This window comes from Tursiops truncatus, chromosome 11 (genome assembly GCF_011762595.2).
Source record: "Tursiops truncatus isolate mTurTru1 chromosome 11, mTurTru1.mat.Y, whole genome shotgun sequence".
Taxonomy (NCBI): domain Eukaryota; kingdom Metazoa; phylum Chordata; class Mammalia; order Artiodactyla; family Delphinidae; genus Tursiops; species Tursiops truncatus.
Genome location: NC_047044.1, coordinates 88,292,525 through 88,318,082, shown reverse-complemented (window position 1 = coordinate 88,318,082; position 25,558 = coordinate 88,292,525). Strand labels below are relative to the sequence as shown.

Sequence of the window (25,558 nt, the reverse complement as noted above, 5' to 3'; positions counted from 1 at the left end):
ATGAATTCCCATTTTAATTCAGAGTTAACATCTGCACTTTATACTTTTTGATATTGGTGTAATATAATTAAACACTGAGAAGAATCCTACTTCACAGTGAAAGATTTACTTACATTTCAGTATTATAAAATAGTTGCAGCATTCCATCACATCATTGATATATAAAGCAGAGTCCAATTTAGTAATTTATCATTAGGAATATGACTGTCATGTCAGAGACTGGAATTCTCTGATGGTCAAAACTAGGACATACTCCCCCCACAGGCTGACCTATATAGAAACTCAAATTATGATTATAATCGTTTGTTTGGCAGAATCTGAAGCAGAAAAAGAGGAATGTTATAGTTTGAATATTTAATGGCAATAGACTAAGATGATGAGAATCATTTATTTTTGTGTTGGAGATTGTCTATACCTGAACTTCCCAAATCATATCACGAGCGGCTGATAAAGAAAAATGTGTGTAAAGCATAATGTGTACTCAACAAATTCTAGAAATTCTAAACAAATTAGAATTTGCTTTCCTGGAATTAGTGTTCCAGGAAACCCAGGTTGACTATGGAATGGTAATACTGAAAAGGTTCCAGTTTCTCCTCACAAGATGTGTGGACATCTCTTTTGTGGCATGCCCAACATCTCTAGGGAGGGGGAGCCAGGACAATCAGAATCAGTGAGATTTCAATTTGTGAGAACTGGTGGGAAGCAGAAATTAACTTCCTGGATTGTGAGCTATGGAGGTGGTACCTGACAGCTACCAAGGGCACTTGAAAATAAGGCAGACAGAGAGGAAAGCAAATGTGAGACAGGAAAAAAGAAAGACCAAGTTCTGATTTTGAATTCTTACATCAAGCAGTGTCTGAAGTCAACTGTACGTCTTAATTTTTAAGTTATATAAACTTGTAAATTCTCTCTTTCCTCCCCTCCCACTTCTAAACCAAACTGCAACCAAAACTAGCTTTACTGACTAACATGGGCAATATCTGGATAGGTTCCCCCAACTTTGATTCCACAGCTGCTTTTTGTATGTTTCTATTACTGTACAACCCCTCTTAAGATCATCATATTCTTTGTATATATCAAGGTCATACATTATATAAAAGACAATACTTTGGGGCAGCACTTGCCCTTGTTATTAATCTCTTTGATATGATTTATCCCTTCTCTCATTATGTTGGTCTTAAATTTATTTCTCAAGGGAATTTTGTTTTATTTACAAGTTCTCCTCAACTTTTTCCCCCTGTACCACTTGCAGGAATAATAATGAATGCAATGAAATAGTTCCAACCATCTTCTTTTATGTCAATCTCTCTGACTCTACAGGGCACTTTAGCACTCTAGCACATATTCTCTGTATCTTAAGCACCATAACCAGTATCTGGCACCTAATAGGTTTGAAGGTTGTTGTACTTCATCCTAGACAAAATAATCAATCTACTATTTTCTCTTGTTTTGGCTTCTGCTTTCTTTGGACTGCACATGTACTCAAACATTTGGTCTGCCTCTCTATCTTCTCCTCCCCGCAAGAACAGATGTTCCTGTGATGACTGATGTTTTTAAGAATATAGTAAAATTGTTAATGACTAGTATGGTATTATGGTTTTTGACTTTTCAATAGTCATTCCTATTGAATAAGAACTAATTTCAGAAGAATGAATATATAGTGGTGAAATTTAATTGAAGATAGTTTAAGACTATTAGCACTATTTGCCTACTCAAATTATATCATTAAAGCAACTGTCTTTCCACCTTTTCCTTAAAATTGATATTTCTCTTGCTTATCTTTTATTCCCATCCCAACTGCAAGTATTTTACTTTTCATCCTTCTTGTGGTTCCTCTAGGGCCTCAATAATCAGTAAGTTTCATCTCATAAATAACTGTATTCTACTGAGGGTAACTGTCTGCAGCAAAGCATTGTATATACTGTTTCCTGGATTTGTGAAAAATAGGGCCGAGTTTAGTTAGTAAAATCTGCTGTGGGCATGAGTGGTTACTCATGTATGATAAATTTGCTCTTCCAGATTTAGCCAATGTTTGTATGAAACCATTAAGATGATCTGACTAGCATATATCTACATAGTCTTCAAGTGGCCAGAATTAGAAATTAAGACAGGAACTAGGAATTTTTAAATCTTTAGCAGATTTTTTATTTAAAAAGTGAAACCTCAGAAACATATTTTACAAAGTTGAAATTTCAGAAATAAAACTGCCATTAAAAAAAAATCTGTTTATACATACTCACCTCTACCCCAATAAGTTTCCAATAGAGAAATACCAATAGTTTCTTTTAAAAGTTTTAATACTATCACAGTAAAAATATCATTTTTGGAGGTGGCAAATGTGGGATGCCCTGCACTTAAATATGAACTCTAGCTACTTAAAAGTTTAACTAGCTTGAGGTAGTTAGAATTAGTCAGAAAAAGGCTGATTGTCTTGTGTCTTATGGCAAACAAAATGCATATTCATTAACTAGCCTTTAGAACATATTTATTAACTGGAACCGCTAAAGCTTAGCTCATTCTTAATGGTGTAAAAAATGGTGTTACTTATTTCTATGTCCTATTACTACACGTAAAAATGCAACATATTACAGAAGCAGAACAAATTTGTTTTTGGTTCTAACAAGGGAAAAAAGTAAATATAATAGAATTTTATTCCTAATATAAGCAGTCAGAAACTTTCATTTATTCTGCAATTGTCACACATAGGTGTCTTTCCCCAGGGCTGGAGGTGGGTAATATTTGGTTGAAAGGAACGTATGTTCCTGATGACGCATGGGTTTTCTCAGTACCAAGTCCTAATTCTACCACAATCACAACTGCTTCTTGACATTTAAAAAAGCATTTCATTTCCAGAAGGTGGCGTTCTAGAACAGTTGGAAACGGGTTTGCTTCCATTTCAAACAAAGCAGAGGTGCATTCAATTAACATTCAAGTTATCCGAAATTCTGGAAACACAGAGTGGCTATTCAAACCAAAAAAAAAAAAAAAAAAAATGTCCTGCTGTCCTTTCTTTGATAGCATTTAAAACTCCAAATATTTTTCTATGTCCATGACCTAACTTATTGTCTGGGAAAACTAGCAACGCAACAGTTTAGATATTGCAGCATTAAAACAAAATGAATGAACATAACAAAACAGAAAGAGTTATATAAATACAGAGAACAAAGAGGTGGTTGCCAGAGGGGAGGGGAGTTGGAGGAGGAAAGAAATAGGTGAGAAAGATTAAGAGGTATAAACTTTCAATTGCAAAATATATGAGTCACAGGTATGAAATGTACGATGTGGAGAATATAGTCAATAACTATGAAATACCTTTGTATGGTGACAGATCGTAACTAGACTTATTGCGATGATCATTTTGATATGTATAGAAATTTCGAATTACCATGTTGTGTAACAGGAACTAACATAGTGTTGTAGGTCAATTATACTTCAAAAACAAAACAAACTCATAGAAAAAGAGATCAGATTTGTGGTTACTGGAGACAAGGGGTGGTGGAAGGGGGAGTTGAATGAAGGTGGTCCAAAGGTACAAATTCCCAGTTATAAGATAGGTGAGTGCTGGAGATGTAATGTACAACATGATTAATATAATTAACGCTGCTGTACATTATATGTCAAAGTTGTTAGGACAGTGAATCCTAAGAGTTCTCATCACAAGAAAAACATTTTTTTCTATTTCTTTAAATTTGTATCTACATGCGATGATAGATGTTCACTGAACTTGTGATAATCATTTCATGATGAATGTAAATCAAATCATTATGCTGTGTACCTTAGTGCTGTATGTCAATTACATCTCAATAAAACTGGAAAAAATATATAGATATAGATAAAAAGGGACTATGTATATAGTATATATAGATAGATAGATAGATAAAGATATAAAGGGACATAGAAAACTAGGCCAGTTTTACATAAGAGTATATCAGCTTCTGTTTTCACTTTTAATAACGTTCATTTATAAATGTATTTGAATAATATTTGATGCCACACAATTATATTATCTGAAAAATATATGTAAAATTATATAATTATGGAAATTTTTGATTTCCCAGTGATTATTTAAAATATACCTGAAATTATAAAATCCTTGACCTGTAATAAGCATATGGAGAAGCTGAAAAAGAGTAAAAAATTAGAAGAGACATAAAAAAATTTCTTCCGGGAAGGAAATTTCTGTGAATTCTTGAGTTTTCTAAAGAGAGATTTTAGAAATCTTTGCCTGGTGAAAATGTATGTAGCATCACAGAGGTAATGAAGTTTGACTACAGTAAATTGATCCATTTTCTACACAGAGACAATTTGGGAACATTTGTGATCTTGCCTGAGATTATGAATATTTCCAGCACTTTTATTTATTTCTATCAGCAATAAGAATTTATTCAATGGTCAAAGAAAATTATGTTTACAGTGTCAAAGTTCATTTAAACTGTCAGCTAGTAGTTTTCCAAAAGAATTGGAAGTTTTAGTCATAATCGTTTATATCCTGAGAACTATTTGTCTCTTTGAGTATTGTTGCTTGCCAGTTGTTATCTTACACAAGCCACAAATGCATCACTAATATTACTGTATGTGACCATATTACAGGCTTACTAGAAAGTATATTGGAAATGCATCATGTAAAATGTATTTAGTAAAGCAACTAGTATCACAATAAATTATGGAAGTATACACATCACACCCATTTGTAAAGATAATCCATCTCTGAATATGATAAACTAGAATTTACCTTAAAATAGGGTTGTTCCCAGAAAAATGGATGTAAGGAACATTCAGTTAAAAAGCTATGAAACAAAACTCTTTCAAATATTAACATTTGGAATTAAGTATATCAAATATTCAGATTCAAATCAATGTTTCCAGTTTTCAGACAAATATGAACACACATTACAACAATTCTCTAGGTAGAGTACAACTACTTATGTACAGGCTACAACTGAAGCTATAGAACAAGTACAGTACAAATTTCTTAATTTTGCTCCAAGATTGAAGTGAGGAGGGAACATTATATTTTCATGAAGTTTAACATAATTATACACTGCATAATACAATTTTAAGATAAAATATAACACCTTAAATAAATTTTATACTTGCTATAGACCAGTACAGACTCCCTTTGTCAATAAGGTACTTTAATGGAAAAGTTTGAGAGAAATTGATAAGTGTATTTTATTCCCTAAATTATATTATTTTTTCAGAATTGCATTCTCTTTCTTTACTTAAGTCAATTTAACATACAGTGTGTATGTTCATAAAGTTATGACATTAATTATATTAAAGAGTTACACTAAGAGTTAAGATTTTAAATACTCTTTAGTTATATCATTTATGGAGAGAGCTGTCTTTTTCAATAAGTATTTTATTTGCTCCCCAAACAACTATAGAATATTGATATGGAATGCATTATTTTTACTCTATCTTTAAAGAGAGGCAAATCAATCAAGACAAAATGTCCCCCCCCCCCAAAAAAAAAGTAAAAATTAACCTGATATGGGACTTTCACTTCTGGCTATCATAGAGTAATATTCACCAGCATTACAATTCTGCTGCAAGTAACTCTGAAACCGGACAAAGCTAGAATACAGAGAACCCAGGGCTATGATCATTGAGAGAAAGGACATTCACAAAATGAGGTCTACATTCATCCTAGCTTTTCCTGGGGATCACTTTCCAATTTAAGAAGTGGAGCCAAACACAGAACAGTAACCTCCCTGAGTAGAAGAAATAAAGACTGGAGTTCTGGGCCACCAAGGTAGCTGTTATTTTCAGGAAAATGGTACCAGAGAGAAGGCAGCTGGACAGAGACCTTTACAAATCTGAGGAAGTGTCGAGTTTTTGTGTAAATTCTAAGCTGTATGCACATAGAGAAGAGATCCACAGACCTGGTACACTGCTACTGTAGAGATATAAACCCAACAGAGACTGGGCCTGGCAGTGCTAGGATACATTATAGATCTCATTAGCCAGAGGGGAGAGGCACTGTTGAACACGCTAGGAATTCAGTTGAAACTCCAGAATTGCCAGAACTTAGGAGCAGAGCTAGTCTATCCCCCGACTGTAATAAAGACCAAAATGATCAAGTTGAGATACCAGTAAAGTCCCTCAGCTACCGGAGCAAAGTTAAAGACTCTTCACAGTCTTACAGCATAATCCAGAAGATCTATAAAGGTGGAACTAATCTATTGTGATAGAATGTGGGACTGTAATTGTGTCGGGGAGGAGAGGTGGGAATTGTTTTGGAAGGGCCGTGATGTAACTTCCCCTGGGATGATGAAAATGTCCTATATCTTGACAGGGCTTTGGGTTAAAAAGACCTACCTGTTCTTCAAAACTCATCAAACTGTGCAATTAATATCTATACATTTCACTGCGTGTAAATTATGTCTCCAAAAGGATAATGTTAAACAAGGTAATAGAGAAAAAGAGAGGGCAATTTTTAAAGTTGTGCTAAAAATTGTTAAGGGATGGAAAAGGAATTTCCTGCATTGCTGTACTAATTCTGGTTTCAGAAGGTAACAAAATGAATAAAGGAATAAATGTCAGTAACTGAAAAAAACACCTTTTTTAAGAATGCACGTAGTTAGTAGAAATAATACAATAAAAGTATGGAAATACATAAAGACCCAGAAGCAGGATCAAGATCTATTGACAATGAATTCTTAAAATAAATGTATTGGTGCTTAATATGTTCAAAAACAAGAGGATGTGAATAAAACACAGACTCTATAATATAGGAGAGTAAATATACATATATACACATTATAATACAAGGCAGAAAGTAGTAAATGCCTCAAAAGTTGATGATATGAGAGCAATGCAATTTCAGAAGAACAAGAGAAGATATCAAGAAGGGTTTGGATGACAAAAAGGTAAATAAATATAGACTCAAAAAGGAAACTAGCCACCCTGATGTCCATGGCCACTGTCCTCTGTAGTTGTAGCACGATATCTTCGAAGCCCTAAAAGTATCCACGTATGTCCCAAATGCCCACAGTATAATTCCAGTTTGATGATCACTAACCCTTATGCTTCAAATTCTAATCAGGTACCATACAGTAAAATATAGCAATTAGTAAAAAAAAATAGCTAAAACCAGTCTGACAACTTCAACTAATTTTCTTTGCTTTCAAAAGAACAGTTCAGCCAAACTTTGTCTTCTGGTCTCCCCTCCTCAGGCTTCATCCTTGAGCTCTGCTCTCACCCTGGCAGCCCTATTAGCCATAAGGCAGAATTTTCTCAGGCTGCTTCGGAGAGACAAACCCGAGCAACAGAAAAAGAGTGCATATTAAGCCCTTTGGTCTTGAATTTAAGAAAATGAGCAATCTACTTTAATTGACAAATTTGGGAATCGAGATGGAATACATGTTTTGGTTTTGTTTTTATTTTTTCTTTAATGTAGAAGAATCTTCTCATCATATTATGCTGAGGGGAAATAAAAGTCTGAATTCCTTTTAAAATCAATCCACTATTTCTTTTTGTGCACTCTATACATACTCTGAACATTAACTTTACATACACTTAACAAGCTAAGATAGTTTTTCAGTTGTTATTGTTTTATTTTGTTTTTTCCAGAATGGAAATTAGACTTTATAAAATGACATTTCAAGTAGTCCATGTATGGACCATATTTCTCAGCTTTATACCAAACTACGTGAAAAGTTGTAGTAGCCTAATGTGTGAACCTGTGATAAAAATGTTTATTAGAATGAATTTAATGATTATTGGCATCAATATTCAATGGATGAATTCTTCATTGTAAATATTCTCTGGAAATAATAATTTGAGAACAATTAAATTTTTATTCTAAATTTGTGGAATATGAGTACTTTGTGCAATTTTTATTTTAAAAATGCACCTAGAAATAGTGTGAATCTCTGATTCGATTTTTCTAAGTAACGTTAAGTAAAATTTTAGGGAAAATAATCATTTCAATCTATACTGTGGTAGTTAATGTAGTATTAACTTAAACTCTATAACAAAGACTCAAAATACAGCAGTATAAACAAGATAGAATATTCTCTCTTGCATTTTCTCTCTCTTCTTTATAACTAAGGTAAGAATGAGAACCAGCAATTCAGCTTTACCATTGTCAGGAGCAGGTATCCATTTCCAAGTTGGCTACTCTATCCATCATCATCTCCCAGGTGTGTGTGGGGGTGTGTGTGTGTGGGGGGGGTGTGTTTTAAGAAGGAGGGGCAGACAGGAGGGTCCACACACCATCCTTTTATGGGCACAACTGGAAGAATCACATATTTCACATTTCATTGAGTAGAACCAGTAACTTGCCCACATCTCACTGAAATGGAGTCTGGGAAATGTGGCCTTTGACTGGCTGGCCATTTACTATGGGAGCGGAAAAAGACACTGTGACACAACTTGCAACCTGCCACCAAAAATCCAGGTGTGCACTTCTTCCCACTTACATACCCCCTCTACACACACATACACCCAATATTATAAAGTCCCATTCGAAAAAAAAAAAAAAAAAGGAACAGTACAGTGTTGGAAGTATAGTGGTGAGCACAGCTACCTTCCTAAAACATGGAATAGGAAAATAACAGCTGTCATTTTTCAAAGCAATGATCAAATCCTACCAGATATGAATTTTAAACATTCCCTGCTCTGGCAGTGAAATAATTTCCTTGACTAGGTCCTGATTATATTATCTGGAAGAAATTTCTTTGTCCCTTGTCATTTACAGTTCCTGTTTTCTTTACTTTGGGATGTTTTTCTTTGTCCATTATTTCTATTACCATAAGGACTGGTTTGCTTGTGACAGTTCTGATTTATATGCATTGTCCTGGTGTAATATCAATATTGAATGAATAAATTACTTGTTCTAAATATGTGTCCCTTTCTCTCTTGAAAGTGTCTGAATACCTTATAATTATCTCTTTAAGGGAGAATTGCACTCTATTCTCTCCTTGGAGGCTGTACAGATTTCTGGGCTATATTCTGCAAGGCCAGTTGGGAGGCTTCTAGATTTGCTTTAAAGGTCAAACGTGCATTGGTTTTTGCAGATCAATACAATCCCTAAAAATCTCAGTATGCTTTTGTTCTACTGACAGTCAGATCCACAGGCACATAACCATAACCACAGATCTAATCTAGAGAATGTTCCTATGCTTACAGACTATCCTCTTATATTTTCTGGTTTCTTTGTTCAGAACATTTTTGCTTTCCCTGAATTTAGTAGTGTCTACTTTGATGCTCTCTGAAAATATTATCTGAGTTAAGAAAGCATCACCCTTAATCTAACCTTTGAAACTAGAATGGACCCCAATTAACAGAGATGTTTTAATGTAGGCACTTGAGGACACCAGAGGTTATTTACTAGTAAAGATGCTTCTTTAAAATCACGTCTTATAACCAGCCCAAGTACATCTTGTCACAGAACTTTGCACGACAAGAAAGAGCCAACATATATAAACATTCTGTGCTTTTTTAACGTTCTGAGATTCTCAAACAATTCACAGAGGTTACATGTTCTTTTGTCAAGTAGTCTACCTTCTTAAGGATTACAAGTGAGTTTTACCAAATGTTTTATCATGACATAAGAAGGATCACTGGCTTTCCAGCCTGCAACATTGGTATTCTTGCCACCTACTACCCAACTCTTAGACCAATGCCTCATTTTTTTAATTATTTTGGTAGAATTCCACTTCTAATAACCAAATTATGTTTTATTTAAGAATAAGATGTTATTTTTTAAAAGCAAGAGAGAGTCTAAAATCCAGCATTTTAAACAGGATAGAAATGTGTGTCTCATAAAGTAATTCAAAGGTAGGTGGTTCATTACTGGCAGAACACTCTACACTTTCAACATGTGACTTCTGTCCCTAGATTCAGGGAAGGTATTCAACTTTTGCCATCTCATAGCAACTAGAAAGTATCAGAGTATTGTATGATCTGTCATTTTAAGGACAAAACCCAGAAGTACCAAATATAATATCTGTTTAAATTCTATTATCTAAAAAACAGACACATGGTCATACCTTTCAATAAGGGAGGCTGAGAAAGGCAGTCTTTAACTGTATATGTGACCAGTTGAAACTCTATTAGAAAGAGGTGACCAGATATTGGGCAACAACTCACAGTCTGACACACTATTGTGTTATTCAAAAACAAATCTAAATATTTAAAGCAGGGAAGAAAGATTTAATACAGAGAATAAAGTACTTTCAAAATTAATAGCAGGAAGAGCCAAAGTTGTGGGCTCTGGACTGGAACACAACACTACAGAACTGACACATCCAGGGACTGAGGCCACCAGTGGAACAACTGAGTACGAACATTCCACTTTAAAAGCAATTCCATAATCAGAAAGCTGGGAACTAGCTGTCATCACTACTTTTGCAACAGCTGCCTCTCAACATGGAGGGAAGTGGATAATGTACACTGGAGTATTGCTTTAGAAACCAAGATCTTGCTAGAAGAAAAAAAAAAATCCAAAGCAATGCCAATATTCTTTGCTTCCACCTTCTAAAATCTGTGCAAATACATTTTATTGGTAGAACCTAATTCTCTTCCTGACTCTTGGCTGCAAAGGCAGATGGGAAGTATCACTTTAAGCTTTTCAGAAACTTCAGACAGACACACACACGAAGAAGAAGGTTGGAATGGTGTTTAATGAATCAATCCACGGCACCACCGGTGCTATTAATCAACAACAGGCACTCCAGCAGAGCAGATATTGTTAAAGTGTTATTTTATTCCAACTGAATACTCTCAATGAACCTTTCGTCTGTGTCTATTCTTTAGTAACTGAATCATCATTTAAAATAAAATAATTGGATTAATTTCTCCAAAAAAATGTCAAGAAACTCAGCTTGTGTAAGGTTTGGACATATCAATATCAATTTCTCAGTCCTTTATACTAGACTTTAAGCAAATACTATTTTTAAAGGTCTGAAAGTTCTATCTTTATAAAGACTTCATGTTCTATTAATTCACTTTTTCCCTTCTCCCAAGCTAAAGTGAATGAAAGATAAGCAACTTACTTTTAATATAGTAGCAATGTAGCTAGCATTTAATTTCAAAAAAACTTAATAGACATTTCCCTTTATTTGTCAGTTTCCTAATATTTGAAATAGGAATATGCAAATAACTTTATCATATCTGCAACTGCCTTTATTTGTTTTTCAAAGAGGTGCTAGCTAGATTCAGGTCACTCTACTAGGAAACAAAGTGAGGGGTAGAAAGTTGTACTATACCCTCCATGATAGCAGGGACCTTGCCAGTCTTGTTCATCACACTATACCCAGCACCAAGCACTGCTAAGCACCCACTAGATACATTTTAAGAATTCTTGACTTAATAAGTGAGGTCCTACTTTCAAAACGGTTTATACAAATAATATTAGGAAGATAATGAGGGGTAAGGAAAATGCTGAGCATATATAAAACACACATGTAGCTAGTCTCAACGCTGTGGATCATAACTCTTCATAGTCAATTTTCAAGATGACTGTTAAATTTTATCCTGCTGGTAAGGTCACTGTTGAAGATTCTTTCTCAGGTCTGAGGCAAGACTGCAGACTGACCAGCAAGGACACTTACAGAAATTATCTTGGAATGAACTTTCTGAAAATTAAGTCATTTAGAACAAATAAATTATCTTTACTATAGAGTGGGGGGGAAACAATAAATTTAATCAGTTATATGTACTTGGACACTGATTTCTTAATCCAACAAGCAGGAAAGTTTTAGGAGGCTATTCACCAAGCCACTTAAAACTCTTGTTTCTAACATTTTTTAAACTTTGCCTCAAAACAAAAGGCATAGACAAAATAACCTAAAGTAATGTTAACACAACACCGAGAAAATGAAATAAACTGACACTGTAAAGATTGTCTTTTTTTCCCGAAAGATGTGCTATTTCAGTTTTGAAGGCTGATCACTTTGTCTTAAATGTTTGTCTAGAAAATGAGTAGACTACTATGTAGAAGAGAAGGCTTTACTTGTTTAAGTAGTAGGCATAGAACAAAGTCATGGAAAAATAAATTGTAGAAATGACATAGTTGTCCGTCTGATTTTATTTTTAATTAAAAGATCTACTAAAATAGGTATGCATACATATTAAGTAAGGAAATAGATGGTATTGAAGGGCATATTTTCAAAGAAATTGAAGTACAAGGAACATGTTGGTACCTTTTCTTGTTAAATAATGACTATCAAACTGTGTTAACGCTAACCTTTCAGTTTTGCCAAGATTAGAGTGTCCCTTTTCAAACAGTCCAGCTATCTTAGTTTCTCCTCCAAAATGCACATGAGTCTACCATAAGAGATTTGTAGGTACAAAAATTTCCGATTTTTCAAGGGTTTATTTTCTTAAAAATTAGTGGTATAGTTTAGGAATTAACTTAAAGAGAGACTAAATGTTTAGCATAAATGTATTGAAAAAAAATCACTACATGTAAAGTGATTTTTAAGCCCCTCTACCTCTCCAGAGTTCCAAAGTTAAGAATTACAATCTAGGCTATTATTAAAATATAAAGGTGCAAACATTTCCATGTATCACCACTGTCCATTTCTACTTAAGCTTCCACTCTGTCTTGACCTCTCACACCTGTGTTGCACTATAAGGAAAGGAGTGCAAGGGGGAATGTACAATTTTGTGACTTTCATGTTATAAATAGCTTTTCCTAAGCAGCTCTGAAAGTGAATGTAATTTTTAATTTTCTGTTGTCTATCCTTCCATTCAAGATATCAATCTTTAAAAAAACCCACTAATATAAAATTAAAAGGAAGGAAAAAGAGAAAAGGATGAGGATCCTATTATTCATCTTAGTAACAAAAAAGTTACCTGATATATTTTTGGTTCCTAAAACTTTCCCCAGTGAAGCAAACACGCTTCTGGCTGAACCTAGTTCCTGGATCCAACTAGATAATTTTATGTGTTGCCCCCATATCTCCATACATTGTTCATTTTCAACAGCAACATACCAAAACAACAGCAAACTATCCACATCTGCTTTCTTGCTAACCTTGTAAATATTCCTTTTTATTTCTATTTCTTTCAAATATGTTTAGATAATAAAAATTATTTTTAAGACTTTTTTTGATGTGGACCATTTTTAAAGTCTTTATTGAATTTGTTACAATATTGCTTCTGTTTTAGGTTTTGGCTTTTTGGTCACGAGGCATGTGGGATCCTAGTTCCCCGACCAGGGATTGAACCCATACCTCCTGCACCAGAAGGCAAAGTCCCAACCACTGGACCACCAGGGAAGTCACCTAAAAATTATTTTTAAGTTGAAATTTACTACGGATTCTGAGCTTGAACCAAAAAAAATTGACATTTTCCTAAATTAGAAAAAAAATGAACATATTAAATCCTAATTAAGAAAATAACTAAGCAGTTAAACTCACAGAAGGGCTACAGTAGCATTTTCAAGGGCTCAACTCTGCTTCTTCGAACTGAAACCACTGATCCCCCGGTCCCCATCCACTCCCACATTCAAAGGCATGATAACATGAGCAAAAGTACTTTGAGGGGAGATATGTTCACCCTACACAGTTTTTTTCAAATACATATTTTTGTTTGCATATTGATGTTCAATGTCTTCTGGCACAAAATCTGTTTAGCACAGGGAAGCTAATTCATTGTTAGGTTTTTGGCTTAAACCCTGTATTCATTATGCAAACTCCTTTTTTCCACATAACCCTCCAAGGTTTGATGAAAACAGATTCCTAAACATGTCCAACCTGCCAAACAGGAATAAAAGCTTCCAGTAGAAGCATAACGCTCCTTTAAAATAGGAGTGTTGTAGCTTGTATGAGCATATTTCACTCTTGGAAAGAAATGAGATCACGTTTCGTTTCAGGAAGATGTATGCTTCAGGTAAGAGACTGAAACAAACTTTCTATACTTAACTGAATACATAGGAGAATGTTTGAATTCAAATGTATTGCTGAAGTGAAGTAGCTCTTTAATTATATTGCAAAACTTAAATGGTAGATGAGTTTCAAGTCTCAGTAGGTTTGTAAATATTTTCCAGAAGACAGACCTTTCCTGAAGAACTGACTGCACCTTGATTATGCCTTCTCTTCCCCTCTCCTTCCCTCTCTCTCTCCGACTGACCCTACCGACTGCACTGAGATCATTTCCTTTATATCATCTCTTAACTGCTCACTTTCATGGCTGTCCTAGTCTTGGGCCAATTAGTCATGTCTGCTGGGAGATTTTTTCTTTGTGCACATTTTCTTCAATGTCTTGAGCCAGTGCCTGTAGTCTATACACTGTGTGCTGCTGATGACTCCAGAAAGGAATTCTTATTAAATGAAGGGTGGATACTCTTAACAAATGGGCTCCAAACTGACAAGAGTTCCTGCTGAGGAAGCAGCTGCTTTCTTTCTGTTCTGTTACTCCATACTGGGCTCCTGCCCTGTTCTGTCTGCCTATCTCTGTACTGGCAGCTCATGAAGACCAATATAAACAGGGTATGGGACCCAACTGTCCCCTTACATTCCTACCTGGCAAACAATTACATTTCTGATACTTGAGTTTGAAGATAGAAATGATAGGCCTCACTTTAAAAAAAAATAATCATAATATACATGTGATACCATTAAACTTTCAAAATTAATTATCTAATTATCTAATTGCAATATTGTATATCTAGTAACAGACAGAGAAGGGTTCAAGAGCACGTTGCCTACGTTATAAATAACATCATCTACATCATTAATAGCATCAAGAGCTTGGATTCAAATCAAGGTTTTCTTATTCCAACTCAAGGGTTCTTTCCATGACGTATTACTCATACTGCCATTTACACAACATACAAAGCAAGTCTGTGAAATGAGCATAAGGAAAAGAGTATTGTGATTGAGCCGGGAAAATAAAACAAGATAGCTTTCTTCATCCAGCTCCTATAGAAAAGGATCATATTAAGTAGGTGAGTTCACAGATGGAATGAACAAGCTCATATGTTGCCAGGATGAAACTTCAGGCCCTGATTTCACGTTATTTTCTGTTGGAGCTGGAATTGTTTTGGTTGTGAGGAAGCCTTCTTTAAGTAAGCAAAAAAGCAGAGTATAATTCTCTTGGAGCTTAGAAAGAAATAGTCATTTCCTGTATAGAAAAGTATTGCATTGTATTTCTAACTAAATTACTACCTTTTTTTCTTAATTTATGATCTGATGAAAATGATATACCATAATCATAGCAGAAGATGAATTATAATTATTTAGGTATAAATCAATTTTAACTGCTATCAGCCATTAGCTATAGTCCTTTTATGACTCAATTTTCCATTTTAAGTTATTATCCTGTATTTTTTTGTTGGATGTAGTATTTTCAAGAATTATTTTCGGCTACAGAATAAGGGTAATGTGTATCTTTGAACTTCTCTTACACAAAATGCTTTTCTTGACCACTTTATTTTGTATTTCTAAATATTTTCCAACTTTATTGTGATTCTTTTTCTTCTTGAGTTATTTAGAAATGTTTTTGAAGTTGAAAACATGAGTTCTTTTGTAAATTATCTTCTTTTTACTAGTATTTAACTACATGAGAGTCAGAGAGAATAGTCTATGTCATACTGACTTTGAATTATGTTAAAAGTAGCCAAATATACCATCAGTTTTCTTAAGTTATACATGTCCTTGAAAAGAATATGTAATTTCCATTTACTGAATGCAATATTCTATATATGTTCATTACATCAAGCCTGTTAATTTTTTTCAGTTTTTTATATGCCTAATGATATTTTTGTCTAATTGATCTATAAATCATGTGGGATTTTTATTAAATCCTTCCATTATGAAGGTGGATTTGTCAGTTTCTCTTGTATTGATAGAACTGTAATGTGTTGTGTTATAAATTTTGAAGGAATTATTTTTAGTACATATCTGAGATACCCATCGGGTAAATTGAATCTTTTACTTCTATAAAATGCTCCTCTTCACCTCCAGACATTTTTTTGGGGGGTGGGGTTGTTTGGTTGATTGATTTGTGGTTGTTTTTGCCGGTAAGCCTGTTTTAAATATAACCACACCAGGTTTCTGTTGTTGCTGTTCTTACTATTAATATTTGCCTGGGATATCTTTTTCCATCCTTTTAATTTTAAACAATACTTATCCTTGTGTTTCTGGTATGTCTCTTTGGTTTTTTCCCCCCTTATAAAAACAATGTAACAATCCAGAGATTTTATATAATATATTCAGTCCATTTACATTTATGGATTTCTGAAATACACTTTTTCATTCCTACCATCTTAGAGAATGTTTATATTTGTACCATTTCCTATGTTTTACCTGTCACCATTGGACCCTCTTCCTAATTAATCAAGTGTTGTTGCTGGTTTTCTGGGGCTTTTTTCATTTGTTTTTCTCTTTCTACTTGTAGAAAGATACACCCTCTATTATCTTAGTGGTTATATCTAAAAATTTAACATGAATTCTTGAAAAGTCTAGTTATCTATATCTATACTTCCTCCTAGACAATACAAGCAACTTAAGAAATCTGGATCACCCGATCCCAATTTATATAGACTTGTGGCCTAGTATTTAATTATATCTAATTTATTTTGATCTCTATATTTGAAATTATTACTATTTGTACAGCCAATATTAGTTTAGAATTATCAACATATTTACCACAATCTGTATTCACCATTCCTTTCTGAGAACATGATTTTATTTTGTTCTGCTTCTTGAAAGACAGGCTTACATTCCTCATCAGATTCCTCCCCCCCCCATCATACTGGCTTTCTCTTTTGTTGTGATATTTTTGCTTAGTTCGCATTCTAATTACCTTCTTAAAATTGTGCATCTTTGAATAGGAGACAGAGATGATTCTGAGACAGCTACTTCTTGAAGGACTGTGTGTGAGGGAAACCAGGAAACTAGCTGTGTGAGCAGTTAGCCTGGATTCAGATCTGTGTTCTACACTTTCTTATTAACAATCTACCTCTTGGGTAGGCATCCTCTGGGACAGAAAGACATCTACCTGTCTCACAGTGAAGGTCAGAATGTCATGGTCAGATGGACCAAAGGCATTTGTTTGTCTTCAACTGCTTGAAATCAGTGTCACATTTTTCTCCTCTATCTTTTCAGACTAATGTTCTCTAAAAGCATGCATGGTGGCGGGGGGAGGCACGGTCTGCACACTTGCTCACTCAGCAACCCTTGTCCTCATTACTTGGAGAATTCTCTTTCTTAGGGTCTTCAAGATGATGTTCTTCTCCCACAGTATTAATTCTATAAGCATCAGATAGGTTACTTCTTCATTCTGTGTATGTGCACATGTGTGTGTGAGTCTATATGTTTGTGTATACACATACAAGCCTGTGTATTCTACCTTCAAGAAGAAAAAGGTGAGAAATGAGTGATATGTGTGTTTTCCTTTGATCTATTCTCTCACCATTTGGGCTCTGTTTGAACCCCCTCAGATGTACCTTGACTATTTTCTAGCTTCTAAGGAGCTTTCAATTTATCCAAGTTTAAGGAACTAAAATGGAATAATTCCATACACCCATACCTAGTTTCAGATTATCAAAATACATTATTACATACACATATGTGCATGCATACATGACCATGCATGCTCGCATACGTGTGCTCACACGTGTGCGTGCGCACACACACACACACATCCTTAGCAAAATCTTCTGTCAGGAGGTTTCTTCATCTTTGTCTCAAATTTATGGTGATTTTTATATAAGAATTCTGTACGCTCTTCAATGCAATTCACCATTATTAGCCACATTCTGCTACTACTTTATAGCTCATTATTTTCACTTGGTTGGCGCTCAGACTTGAGGAAGGAAAAAAAGCATCTTTCTCTAACATGCATATAACATTCAAAATTACCTGCCTATATGGTCTTTAATACTTTCAGCACCATCCACAGACATATCGCCAGTATCTACCGTGGTGACTGATCTAGTAGAATATGTATTCAATAAATTTTTATTTTGTGAATAAAAGGACACAAACTGTGATTGCCCCAAAAAAGCAGAACACACACACAGAGGCACAATTTTTTTCTGATCTTAGAGACAGAAAGTAAGGTACAGATCTTTCCTATACCTTTCATAAGACTTAACCTTAATTTTCCTTTTCACTGAGTGTTCCCATAGCTGGCCTTTTTACAAGTAGGAAAACAATCAACTTTAGTAAATTGTAATTTTGCTGTTTGTATTAATTTTCATTAATTTGTATTAATTTCCAATGACTTTGCCAACTAAGTAAGCATCTTTGCTATTTCAAATTATTTTTAAACTTATACTTGATAGTTACCAAATAGTTTTCCACTGCTAAATGTAACAACAGAATAATACATATACTATTTCTTAAAATCATAAATCCATAAGTAGCATCCAAAATAAAAATCAAGACTAAAAACCTTCCTGATATATTTTGAAAGAACAGTACTTGGTTTGCTAATCTTTATATTTCAATACCATCTAATTAATTTTCACCCCATGCATTAATTTTATAAGTTACTACAAATCAATAATGTCTTATACTAGTTTTCTAAAAGATTACATCAAAATCACTGGCATCAAGAGTGGGTTGTTGAGTTGATCCTTAAAATATAATAATCTTCTTTTTCTGATGAAAAGAGTTGATTCCAACTCTTCCACTTCCTACTTATATAGGAACTCTGCGAGATGTTTACATTCTTTGTGCCTCAATTTCCTCTTAAATGAAGATAATAATAATGCCTATTCAAAAGACTGTCATGAGGCTTATGTTTTGTATGAGGATTAAAGAGGTTAAAAGTAGAAAGCACTTAGATAGACCAATACCTTGCACATTCTAAGTTAGAACTCAATAAATGTTTGCAAATGTAATTATTAAATTACATTTTTTCTTCCTATTCAGCATTTTCCGGAACATATTCTAAATGACAATCTTCCAGAAAATATGGAGTGTGACTATAAGAGGTGTGGCCATGTCTGGGCTTTCCATTCTTCTGTTAACAGGACATAAAGTTAGGTTCATGGTTCAGTCTGTGCTAATCCTAGTACTTCATCCTCTGCCTACCACCGACCCCTGGGATTTACCCAAAGGATGTGCATGCAATTCAAGCTAGTCAATCAAATTCCTGCTTAAAATTTTTAAACGTACATCATTTGCTATGCAGGAAGGACATGTTTCCCAGAAGCCTCTACCCATATTCCTGATCCTGGAGGAAAAATCCATTTACTGTAGAAAACACAGAAGCCAATATACTGAGAAAGGAAGAGAATCAAGAGAGAGAAAGAGAGGCTTCGTTGTAACAGTGTTCACATCCTCAATTCACATCACATTCCCTCCTGTATTGACCTCTGCCATTTGTGACCAAGAGTCCTGACCAAAACAAAAATGCTCTTAAAAAGTATCCTGAGTAAATTAGTTTTAAAAGTACTGCAAACTATAGCCCCTTCTTGAAATTCTACAAAGCATACTATGTTATCACAAAGCATAGTAAAACCTCTATATATCAATACTTCTAGAATAATGTTTTTTAAAAGGCAGGCCTACCTTAGCATAACTCAGCATCTCTCAAACATACCTAGACATTTTTCCTGACAGCTTCTTGTAGCAAATGACAAACTTGTGTTTCACAGAATAAACCTGTGTTTCACAGTTGTTTTGAGATGACAGATATAGAAGTCTCATGATTCCACATTATAGATCTTTATTCCCTATATAAAGATAGTTGCAGCGAGCGGGGGCTACTCTTCATTGCAGTGTGAGGGCTTCTCATTGCAGTGGCTTCTCTCGTTGCAGAGCACGGGCTCTAGGCGCGTGGGCTTCCGTAGTTGTGGCACATAGGCTCAGTAGTTGTGGCTCACGGGCTCTAGAGTGCAGGCTCAGTAGTTGTGGCGCATGGGCTTAGTTGCTCCGTGGTGTGTGGGATCTTCCCAGACCAGGGCTCAAACCTATGTCCCCTGCATTGGCAGGTGGATTCTTAACCACTGAGTCACCGGGGAAGTCCCCATGGCAGGCAGATTCTTAACCACTGCACCACCAGTGAAGTGCCCCTTCTTTGTTTGTTTTTTGCTGTCAGAAACCAAGAAAGAGCTAAAGAGGATTATCCTTAATAATAAGAAAGTCAGGTGCATATTGTGGGGCTGGACAGGCACACAAGGACAAAGTGGGGGTGTCCTTATGAGGGACTGACGAGCCTGGCAAACAGTCCCTTCCTGCTCTTGGGCCTCCCCTGGCAGTTCTGAGGAAGAGGGTGTGCAGGTTCCTCTGAGGTGGTCCTTGGTTGGGAGGATTGTAATTTGTACTTAATGGTGCTAAGATTCTTTTTTATCCAAATGACTAACCAGGTGTGCCTACCCCATCTATTAAGTAACCCAATACTTTCTCCATGTCTAACTTAAACTAAAAGTGATATATGCTAGGGTTTGTTCATGTATTTTCTCTTCTACTTCTTTGATGTGTAAGTCTAAAACTGCTCAATTTCTACACTGTTTTAACTATTGTGTCTTTAAAAGGTGTATTATTTTTCCAATCCCACCAATTTTTTTTCTACCCTTTTCTTTATCAAAAGTGCCTTAGAATCAGTTTGTCAATTTCGCAATTAAGGGTTTTGAATTAAGTTTATAAATTCTTCCAAAGTTTATTTATATTTTTACAACTTTATAACTTCTCATGTTGAATGTCTCCATATATCCTAAGGATTTAACACATTATCCATACATAAATATATCATCTATACATAATAAAGCTATTCTCCTTTCTAACATCCTCATTTATCTTACTTTATTAGATAGAAGTCCTAAAATAATTTGATAGAAGGAATAATTATCCTATTCTTGATTTGAAAGAGAAAGCTAATAAGCGTTTCCTCATTAAACAAAATTTGGTTGTTAGTGTGTACAAATTATTTTTTGTATTTTTAAAGTATTTTCTATTCACTCATAGTTCACCATTTAAAAAATCATGAATGGGGCTTCCCTGGTGGCGTAGTGGTTGAGAGTATGCCTGCCGAAGCAGGGGACATGGGTTCGTGCCCCAGTCCAGGAAGATCCTACATGCCGCGGAGCGGCTAGGCCCGTGAGCCATGGCCGCTGAGCCTGCGTCTGGAGCCTGTGTTCCGCAACGGGAGAGGCCACAACAGTGAGAGGCCTGCATACCGCAAAAAAAAAAAAAAAAAAAGAATGGATAAAAAAATTAAATCCAAAAAAGTTTTTTGCTGCTATGATTTATTAATGAACTATTTATTAGAAGATTCAATCTTGGAAAGATGAAAAGGAAAAACATATAAAATATAAGTATAAAATTTAATAATAAATTGAGTTGGTTACAAAATCCCAGAGGTGTTCATTAATTCACCACTAAAAAAGTATACATGGGGGGGGACCTTCAAGACGGCAGAGGAATAAGACGTGGAGATCACCTTCCTCCCCACAAACACATCAAAAATACATCTACATGTGGAATAACTCCTACGGAACACCTACTGAACCCTGGCAGAAGACCTCAGAGTTCCCAAAGGCAAGAAACTCCCCACATACCTGGGTAGGGCAAAAGAAAAAAGAAAAACCAGAGACAAAAGAATTGGGACAGGACCTGGACCTCTGGGTGAAGGAGGAAAAGTTTCTACACACTAGGAAGCCCCTTCACTGGCGGACGGGGGCGCGGGTTGAGGGGAAGTTTTGGAGTCACGGAGGAGAGCGCAGCAACAGGGATGCAGAGGGCAAAGCGGAGAGATTCCCACACAGAGGATCACTGCCGACCAGCCCTCACCAGCCCAAGAGGCTTGTCTGCTCACCTGCCGGGGCGGGTGGGGGCTGGGAGCTAAGGCTCGGGCTTCAGAGGTCAGACTCCAGGGAGAGGATTGGGGTTGTCTGCGTGAACACAGCCTGAAGGGGGCTAGTGTGCCACAGCTAGCCAGTAGGGAGTCCGGGAAAAATTCTGGACCTACCTAAGAGGCAAGAGACCATTGTTTCACAGTGCACTAGGAGAGGGGATTCAGAGCACCGCCTAAATGAGCTCCAGAGATGGGCGCGAGTCGCTGCTATCAGCGTGGACCCCAGAGACGGGCATGAAACCCTAAGGCTGCTGCTGCAGCCACCAAGAAGCCTGTGTGCAAGCACAAGTCACTATCCAAACCTCCCCTCCCCAGAGCCTGTGCAGCCTGTCACTGACAGGGTCCTGAGATCCAAGGACAACTTCCCCAGGAGAACACATGGCAAGCCACAGGCTTGTTGCAACGTCATGTCAGCCTTTGCCGCCGCAGGCTCGCTCCATGTTCTGTACCCCTCCCTCCCCCCGCCTGAGTGAGCCAGAGCCCCCTATCAGAATCTATTTACCCCTGTCCTTTCTGGGTGGGGAACAGACGCCCTCAGGAGACCTACATGCAGAGGCAGGATGAAATCCAAAGCTGAACCCCAGGACCTGTGAGAACAAGGAAGAGAAAGGGAAATCTCTCCCAGAACCCTCAGAAGCAGCGGATTAAATCTCCACAACAACTTGAGGTTACCCTGCATCTGTGGAATGCCTGAATAGACAACGAATCATCCCAAAACTGAGGTGGTGGACTTTGGGAGCAACTGTAGATTTGAGATTTGCCTTCTGCATCTATTTTTGTTTCTGGTTTTATGTTTATCTTAGTTTAGTATTTAGAGCTTATTGTCATTGGTAGATTTCTTTACTGATTTGGTTGCTCTCTTTCTTTTTTTTCTTTATATATATATATATATTTATCCTTTTTCGCTTTTTGTGAGTGTGTATGTATATGCGTCTTTGTGTGATTTGTCTGTATACCTTTGCTTTTACCATTTTTTCTGGGTTCTGTCTGTCCATTTTATCTTTTTTTTTTTTTTTAGTATAGTTTTTAGTGCTTGTTAACACTGGTGGATTTGTTTTTGGATTGGTTATTCTCTTCTTTCTTTCTTTTTTATTACTCTTTTATTTTTTTACTTTTAATGATTTTTAAAATTTTTTTATTTTAATAAGAGTTTTATTTTATTTTGTTTTATTTCTTTTGTTTTTCCTCCCTTTTCTTCTGAGCCATGTGGCTGACAGGCTCTTGGTACTCCAGCCGGGGGTCAGGCATGAGCTCTGAGGAGGAAGAACGGAGTTCAGGGCATTAAACCACCAGAGACCTCCCACCCCACGTAATCTCAAATGGCAAAATCTCCCAGAGATCTCCATCTCAACAGTAAGCCCCAGCTCCACTCAATGACCAGCAAGCTACAGTGCTGGACACCTGATGCCAAACAACTAGCAAAACAGGAACACAACCCCACCCATTAGCAAAAGGCTGCCTAAAAGCATAATAAGGTCACAGACACCCAAAAACACGCCACCACATGCAGTCCTGCCCACCAGAAAGACAAGATCCAGCCTCATCCACAAGAACACAGGCATCAGTGCCCTCCACCATGAAGCCTACACAAGCCACTGAACCAACCTTAGCCACTGGGGGCAGACACCAACAACAACAGGAACCACGAACCTGCAGCCTGTGAAAAGGAGACACCAAACACAGTAAGTTAAGCAAAATTAGAAGACAGAGAAATACAAAACAGATGAAGGAACAAGGTAAAAACCCAGCAGACCAAACAAATGAAGAGGAAATAGGCAGTCTACCTGAAAAAAAATTCAGAATAATGATAGTAAAGATGATCCAAAATCTTGTAAATACAATGAAGAACATACAAGAAATGTTGAACAAGGACCTAGAAGAACAAAAGAGGAAACAAACAATGATGAACAGCACAATAAATGAAATTAAAAATTCTCTAGAAGGAATCATCAGTAGAATAACTGAGGCAGAAGAATGGCTAAGTGACCTGGAAGATAAAACAGTGGAAATAATTACCTCAGAGCAGAATAAATTAAAAAGAAGGAAGAGAAATGAGGACAGTCTCAGAAACCTCTGGGAAAACATTAAATGCACCAAAATTCAAATTATAGGGGTCCCAGAAGAAGAAGAGAAAAAGAAACGGTCTGAGAAAATATTTGAAGAGATTATATTGAAAACATCCCGAACATGAGAAAGGAAATAGTCAATCAAGTCCAGGAAGTACAGAGAGTCCCACACAAGATAAATCCAAGGAGAAAAACGCCAAGACACATATTAATCAAACTATCAAAAATTAAATACAAAGAAAAAATATAAAAAGCAGCAAGGGAAAAGCAACAGACAACATACAAGGGAATCCCCATAAGGTTAACAGCTGATCCTTCAGCAGAAACTCTGCAAGCCAGAAGGGAGTAGCAGGACATATTTAAACTGATGAAAGGGAAAAACCTACAACCAAGATTACTCTAACCAGCAAGGATATCATTCAGATTTGACAGAGAAATTAACCTTTACAGACAAGCAAAAGCTAAGAGAATTCAGCACCACCAAACCAGCTTTAAAACACATGCTAAAGGACCATCTCTAGGCAGGAAACACAAGAGAAGGAAAAGACCTACAATACAAACCCAAAACAATTAAGAAAATGGTAATAGGCACATACATATCGATAACTACCTTAAATGTAAATGGATTAAATGTTCCAACTAAAAGACACAGACTGGCTGAATGGATACAAAAACAAGACGTGTATATGCTATCTACAAGAGACCCACTTCAGACCTAGGGACACATACAGACTGAAAGTGAGGGGATGGAAAAAGATATTCCATGCAAATGGAAATCAAAAGAAAGCTGGAGTAGCAATTCTCATATCAGAACAAACAGAATTTAAAATAAAGAGTATTACAAGAGACAAAGAAGGACACTGCATAATATCAAGGGATCAATCCAAGAAGAAGATATAACAATTGTAAATATTTATGCACCTACCATAGGAGCACGTCAATACATAAGGCAATGCTAACAGCCATGAAAGGGGAAATCAACAGTAACACAATCATAGTAGGGGACTTTAACACCCCACTTTCACCAATGAACAAATCATCCAAAATGAACATAAACAGGGAAATACAAGCTTTAAATGATACATTAAACAAGATGGACTTAATTGATATTAATACAACATTCCATCCAAAAACAACAGGATACACGTTCTTCTCAAGTGCTCATGGAACATTCTATAAGATAGATTGTATCTTGGGTCACAAATCAAGCCTTGGTAAATTTAAGAAAACTGAAATCATATTAAGTATCTTTTCCAACCACAACACTACAAGACTAGATATCAATTACACGAAAAAATCTGTAAAAACTACAAACACATAGAGGCTAAACAATACACTACTAAATAACCAAGAGATCACTGAAGAAATCAAAGAGGAAATCAAAAAATACCTACAAACAAATGACAATGAAAACACGATGACCCAAAACCTTTGAGATGCAGCAAAAGCAGGTCTAAGAGGGAAGTTTATAGCAATACAATACTACCTCAAGAAACAAGAAACGTCTCAAATAAACAACCTAACCTTACACCTAAAGCAATTAGAGAAAGAAGAAGAAAGAAACCCCGAAGTTAGCAGAAGGAAAGAAATCATAGAGATCAGATCAGAAATAAATGATAAAGAAATGAAGGAAATAAGAGTGAAGATCAATAGAACTAAAAGCTGGTTCTTTGAGAAGATAAACGAAATTGATAAACCATTAGCTAGACTCATCAAGTAAAAACGGGAGA

General features: G+C 35.9%; 1 protein-coding gene across 6 annotated transcripts in view; it reads left to right on the top strand.

The window, feature by feature from the left end:
* Nucleotides 1-13,757: 13,757 nt before the first annotated feature.
* The window catches only part of PIK3C2G (phosphatidylinositol-4-phosphate 3-kinase catalytic subunit type 2 gamma), a 366,119-nt gene continuing 354,318 nt past the window's right edge, over nt 13,758-25,558 (top strand). For all 6 annotated transcript variants that reach the window (XM_019936917.3, XM_019936884.3, XM_073788986.1 and 3 more), the window contains exon 1: nt 13,758-13,845. The gene's annotated coding sequence lies outside the window, so the exon portion shown is untranslated. The remainder of the gene's footprint in view (nt 13,846-25,558) is intronic.